Source organism: Lygodium microphyllum, chromosome 22, assembly GCF_053477565.2.
Source record: "Lygodium microphyllum isolate KBCC chromosome 22, Lygodium_microphyllum_v1.1.10, whole genome shotgun sequence".
NCBI classification, from domain to species: Eukaryota; Viridiplantae; Streptophyta; class Polypodiopsida; order Schizaeales; family Lygodiaceae; genus Lygodium; species Lygodium microphyllum.
In genome coordinates, this window is record NC_141156.1 from 13,579,766 (window position 1) to 13,586,285 (window position 6,520).

Sequence of the window (6,520 nt, forward strand, 5' to 3'; positions counted from 1 at the left end):
ATATCTCCAAATTTTCATCAATCTTCTTTGAAGGTGAAGGAGGTTTATGATAATTAGAATTAGTAGACTCACAAAGCAAGTAAGGAAATGCACTAAACAAAGACAGTGTATCATCTGAAACATCTGACGACCATGTGCCACCCATAGTCTTCTCATATCACGACTAATGATAACCTTTTGAGTAGAAGGATCATAGAATTTGTAACCTTTGGAATGATCTGAATAACCAAGAAAAATAACCTTCAAACCTAGAGGATCCAACTTATGTCGAGTGTGTCCTTGGGCACATGAATATAAGCAATGTAGCCAAATGTGCAAAAGTGAGATACTAAAGGTGTCTTCCTTGTCCAAATTGTTATAGGAATTTTACCAACAGGTGCAATTGTTGGAGCACCCAATGACAACTTTGCAATATATTGTGGTGGAAGTTGCACATTGTCAATCAATGAACTGTAGGGATGATGCCATCATTTTCTTTCTCATGCACACTACATTAAGTGCATAAACTTTTGCATTGGATTTGTATTTCATTCTATCACTTGGGATCTACACATTTTGCATTATGAGCTTCACACAAATAGGATTGGCAAATATGGATAACCAATGGATGAGAGCAAATTCAACTAAACTAGTAGATAAATCACTTCCTAGTAATCTCGAACAAATATAAAGATATAACTCATAATTTGGAAAGAGCACAGTCAAGGTCGTCTTTAAATAAATCCTTAGAGTACAGTACAGTCAAAGATTTGGCAGTATAGCATCCTCGCAAAACCTTATCATGAAACTTCATAAAATTGCAATGAAACCTTCCGTCTGACCTATTTTGATGAATTTATTAAGCGAAGCAACACCAATAATATATTCATCAAACAGCCGACAGGCCAACAACTTATATGATAGTTAAGAAGAAGCAATTTCTATGATGATTAAGAAGAAGCTACCTATGAAACAGCATGAGTGGTTTTAAGCTCCAGGATATCCGAGTGAAGCTGTGACAACCTGTCTGGAGGCGATCAACATATACAGTAGGAACTGCATCCTTCTTGCTCTACAGCTTCACACCATCTGGTTGCACATAAGAAAGTGAATGACCTTGCTTACATATCTTTTGCGCAATTTTCGGTGTGAATCAATGTCTCCTCTTCTATGCTTATTAGAGACCTCCCCATACGACTGACGTGTTGCATCCAATCGAGGACTTGATGCAGGTTTTCTATCAGCAGGAGACACGCTAGGCTCTTTGAAGATGTGTCCATCCGTCAAATCCTTATTAATCCTTTCTCTATCAGGACTACCCCCACTGAACCCAAGACTATGGACACTACTATCATGAACTACTTTCCCATTCTCCAAAGGTGAGAGCATGTATGATGTACCGTTAAACCTACCATTCTCCTCATCACCTGCTCCATATCAACCTTTCCTCTTGCTTGTAGGCCCCAAAAAACTAGCATTGCCTCCGGGGATCCGTAGTACCTTTTCCTTGATCCACTGCTATGCCTAAGGGAATCACGCTTTGTGCTAGAGCTGTATCTGTCTTCACTTTGGTTGTGGGGGATTTTCTCCATTGAATCTTCACTCCAATGTGTTGAGCGAGTGGCGATTGTAACAGCACCTATAAGTACTGCCTGGGTAGATGCAATTCCATGTTCCAAGCCTCTTGGCAAAACTCATGCACCCCATTCAGGCGAAGAAGCTTAAGGTAGTTGAGAAGAAGCTTATGAGGGTGCTCCATGTGGCAGACAAACCCTAGCTCCACCAGAAGGCACATCTTCAGCTTCAGCAGTTCATCTCTTCGCTTCATGTAAGCCTTTGAACTGGGAGGAAGAGGCGAATCACCTTCTATGCACACACGAATGCGGTCGAACGTCATGACAGCGTCCTGGAGAAGAGATTGCTTCTCACCACGGTTGGAGGTGACTTCCTCTTCGAGCTTCATTGAGAGCCAGAAGCATGCTGCACCCATGCTCCGGGCATCGAAGTCCTTGAAGAACTGCTTGCAATAGAAGCGATGGAGGAGGATCTGAGTAGTGGCCATGACAGTCTGGGGCATACGGAGAATGATGCCGGCCTCTTGGATGATCTCGCAGGCGTAAGAGAAAAGGGTACGCTCAGTAAAGAGGAAACAATGCATCACTTCACGTGCTTTTGACTACTGATACATAGACCTTTGCGTAATTGTGAAATCTCGCTCTAATACCATGTTGAATAGTGTGCAAGGGAGACGAGGAATAGAGGAAGAGAGAGGAGAAGAGAGACACAAGACAGCAAAAGTGGAACCCCAGAAGTGCATCAAGTGAGCACACATAGTTGGAATATATAGAGGGAACCAGGGATGCTATATATAGACAAACTCTATATAGCTAATAGAATCCACCGAGGATCATAGGTAGAAGGAAATAGAGATAGGAGATGGAAGAGAAGAAAAAGAATAGACAAGAGGTAAACACGATAAAGACACATCACAATGAATTGAATCAATATGTATTGACAGAACCTGAAATCCTTTGTCTAGCACTACTCAAAAATAATCTCCAGGCATTAGATCTCGTGGAGCTTCCCCGTAGACAAAAATCGTGCATCAAAATAACAGGTCCTTCTCCGCTACTCAGAACCCAAAACTAATGGCTATGTTGGCTTCTAAAGAGGGGTAAAACCCTAGGACACGTGCTCAGGGATCTCCCAGATCACTTCTTCTTCTTCTTCTTCCAGTTCAAAGTGCAATTTTCAACCTATCAACAATGATTGCGACACGTGCAATTTCCCCCATCTTTATTTTTTATGAAAAATCCAATAAGTGGCTGAAAAAGCAACTTGCTTTTTACATGGCATTCTAATCTAGAAGCTTTTCTAACTTTTTTGGATTTTTACAATGAATAATATCAAAAATAGGCTAAAATTGTCCAAAAATCTAATATTTTTTGGCTAGCTATGCCACTCACACTAGTACTAATGACTCAGATCACATTGACTCTCTAGATCAATAAAGAAGTCAGATGATGATGCACTCCATGCTTTTTCACACTGTGTCCGCATAGCATCACGACATCCACCCCCTCTGAACCTACACATCCTCCAGTATATGCCAAAAAACTTAGTTGTCACAAGATTCTGAGTCCTCCTCATCCTCTGCAACCATATCCTTTACTTCTTCATCTTCCATATCTTCCTGGCTAGCCACTATATCATGACGATTGTTTTCTTTCAATTCTGGCAATTCATAGGCATAAGATTCCTACCTCTTGAATAATTTGATTCTTTTTCCTACTACCAGAAGTTTTATGGCTGTCCCATCTAGTTCATTTAATGCATAAGTAGCATTATCAAACACATGTCTTACCACATAGGGTCCAAACCATATTTTGGAAGCTTTAAGCATGGCACTATGATGGTTGTCTGAACTGCTATCATAAGCCAATACCCAATCCCCATCTTGTATGGTTATTAGCCTCAATCTATATCTTTTCTCAAACCGTTTCCTATTATGTATCCTTGCTGCCCTTAATTTTGCAATTGCTGCCTCTATGTCTTCTGACTTTCTTTCCAACTATCTAATGTGCAAGGCCAACAACTCCTCTCGATTCAACTCCCCTTCCCAAGGTAACACACTCCATGTGACTGTCATCTTTTCTATTGGCATGATAGGTTTTTGTCCATACATCAATTTCACAGGCATATATCCTATAACAGCACTATGAGTTGTTTTGTCAACCCATAAGGCATAAGGAAGCAATTGTAGCCACTCTTTACCTTCTCTCCACATGCTTTTTCCAATTCTTTCACAATAGGTGGATGACCTCTTTCACTTTTTCCATTTCCTTTTAACGCAACATTTATCCCCAATCTTGCAAAGAAATCATAAGCTTCATCTACATCCAGCTCACCCCTATTTACTGTAATTTTTCCCACACATCCATACTGACAAAAGATCTCTTCTAAGAGAAAAGCACTCACAACATTTGTTGTCTTAGTGTGTAGAGCTCTCCCTTCCAATTGATTAGTCAAGTCTTCATGGGAAAGTACAAGATACCTCATTTTCCAAAGACCTGTAGGCATCGTGACTAAATCAACCACCTACTTAAAATGAAGAGACAATGGATATGTGGGCTGCAATCCATCCTGATGTCTCACACATGAATACATTTGACATGCCATACATGTTTCAAAAAGGTGAGAAACATCCTTATACATACCTTTCCACCAATATCTTTCTTTGATCTTTGCAAAAGTACCCCCAAACACCTCTATGGCCAGCCCACAAGCTTTCATGAAATTCTTGCATAACAGTTACTTGTGAAGCTCTATCACCCAAAACTCGTAATGGTATACCCTATTTCTTTTTAGCATGTTTTCATAAGTATCCATATTTTAAGAAAAACCCATAGGCTTTCCTCTTGATCTTCTTAAACTCCTCATTTGACCATTCATCTCTCTTTGTTAATGTACTCAGGTATTGACCAATTCTCAGCCACTCTCCTGCATATTTGTCTTCCAGAAACACTTCTACATGAGATGCAAAATATCTAAAGTGTCTTCTCTTTGTTGTCCAAGCTTTTGTTAATACTCTAGCAACACCTTGCATTGCTAAATTCACTCTTACAATATCATTTTCAGCTGCAATAAAGTCATCTTCTTCCTCCTCATCCATCATCCCATCTTCATTTTCATAACGTACTCAAGATAACATGTCTACCTACTGGGTTATTTCTTCCTGCAATATGTTGAAATTCAAGGTTCAAAGATTTGATGTATGTAATCCACCAGAGCATAGCAATGTCCAAGGTAGCACAACTAAAAATCATACCCAATACGGGCAAACAATCAGTCTGAATGACTACACGAGCACCCATAAAATACTCCTTATCACATTTAAGGGTTGTCACAATTTTCCTTAATTCTCTTTTTACCTGTGGATACCTTCTTTGTCATTCAATCAATACTTTAGCACCAAAGCGAATTGCATATCTTTGCCCTTTCTCATCATCTTTCCCAATTACCCATCCAATTCTGATTGGGCTTGTATCAACAGTAATAGAGATAGGAATTCCATGTGAAGAGTTGGCCTTTCTCAATGTAGGAGCTGATTTTAAGAGCTGCTTCAATTTCTTCATTGCTTTCTAATGCTTCCTTTCCCAATGAAATCTCTGACCTTTTCTCAGAAGCTGATATAGAACATAAGCTACATGTGCAAAGTGAGGAATCCATATGAAATAAAACACACATGCACGCAAGAATCTATGCACCTCGGATATATTCGTGCATACATCTTGCATTCTATCAATCCTATTTATTTTTGTTGGTGATGGTCTATGCCCATAAGGCCCACATATATGACCAACAATCAAAACCTCTTCAACTCCAAAGACAAACTTTTGTCCAAAAAGAGTTAAATTCACCTCTTCTAGATGTGTCAAAATCCTCTCACAATCCATAATATGGTATGTAGCAAACTGGCTACATCCATGAGCATCCATCTCTTCATTCTTTTCATCCACTGCACACCCTTTGATTGGAACATCATCCAAGAAGGGTATTGTCAATTGTGGTATAAAATCCCTGAGTACCCTATTCATAGCATTTGTCATGTGTGCCACTGAGTTTGTTGCACCTTGCGGGAGAGTACATATCCATACTAACCCCAAGGGAGTCTTCATGGTTGTGATATCCCTACTTTCAATTGCAAGCTGAAACTAATCATACCCCGAGTAAAGATAACCCAAAGAATAGATTGCTATGCTTGCAAAAGCCTCTACAAATTCATCAATCACATGACTTGCACCCACATTTCTTATGGTCACTTTATTGACCAACTGCATGTCTTGAATAAATCTCAAAGCCCCATTCTTTTTGGGCACAGTAAACCAATAATTTGAGTACGGGGCTGAAGAGGACTCCAAGATCTTCATGCAAATCTTTTCATTTAGCAATTCCATCATTTCTGGCAAGTAATCTTTAGGCACTGGAATAGGCCTCAAGTTCCATGGTACATGTGGCACAATAAATGTTACCATAGGAGAGACAACATTCGGATCCACACAACCTATTTCACTTCGCTGAAATGCAAATGCCTTTCCATCCCTAGCCAACATCCACATAAAACAATCTCTTTCAACAGGTAAAAGAAACCCTTCTACACCAACTTTCAATTCCTATAATGTTTCAGATGTAAATTGATGACCTATATCTTTGGGATCCTGTAAGCTTGGCTGCCTTGACACTTTTTCATACAAACCCTCACTTTTTGGTGGAAGTGGCAAAGAAATTGGTTTCACCTTTTTGTCAACTATCTTATACTTTGTCTCCATAAGTGCTTCATCCCATTGTAATCCTTCTTGCTGACCAAACAATGCTATAACATCATACATGTCCAAAGAACATACTGATACCACTCTTTTTTAGCCTCATTTTTTGCATGTATAGTTGTTGAAACTTCAATCATAGTGTCATTAATATTCAGCCCATAAAAGATGCCTGAAATGCCTTCATTTTCAGCTAACAATCCCAATGTTCTCAGTTC

At 39.5% G+C, this 6,520-nt stretch overlaps 1 pseudogene; it reads right to left on the reverse strand.

Annotated features, from left to right (window-relative positions):
* Nucleotides 1–1,618: 1,618 nt before the first annotated feature.
* On the reverse strand, nt 1,619–2,137 carry LOC148016909 (cyclin-L1-1 pseudogene; annotated as a pseudogene).
* Nucleotides 2,138–6,520: the final 4,383 nt, after the last annotated feature.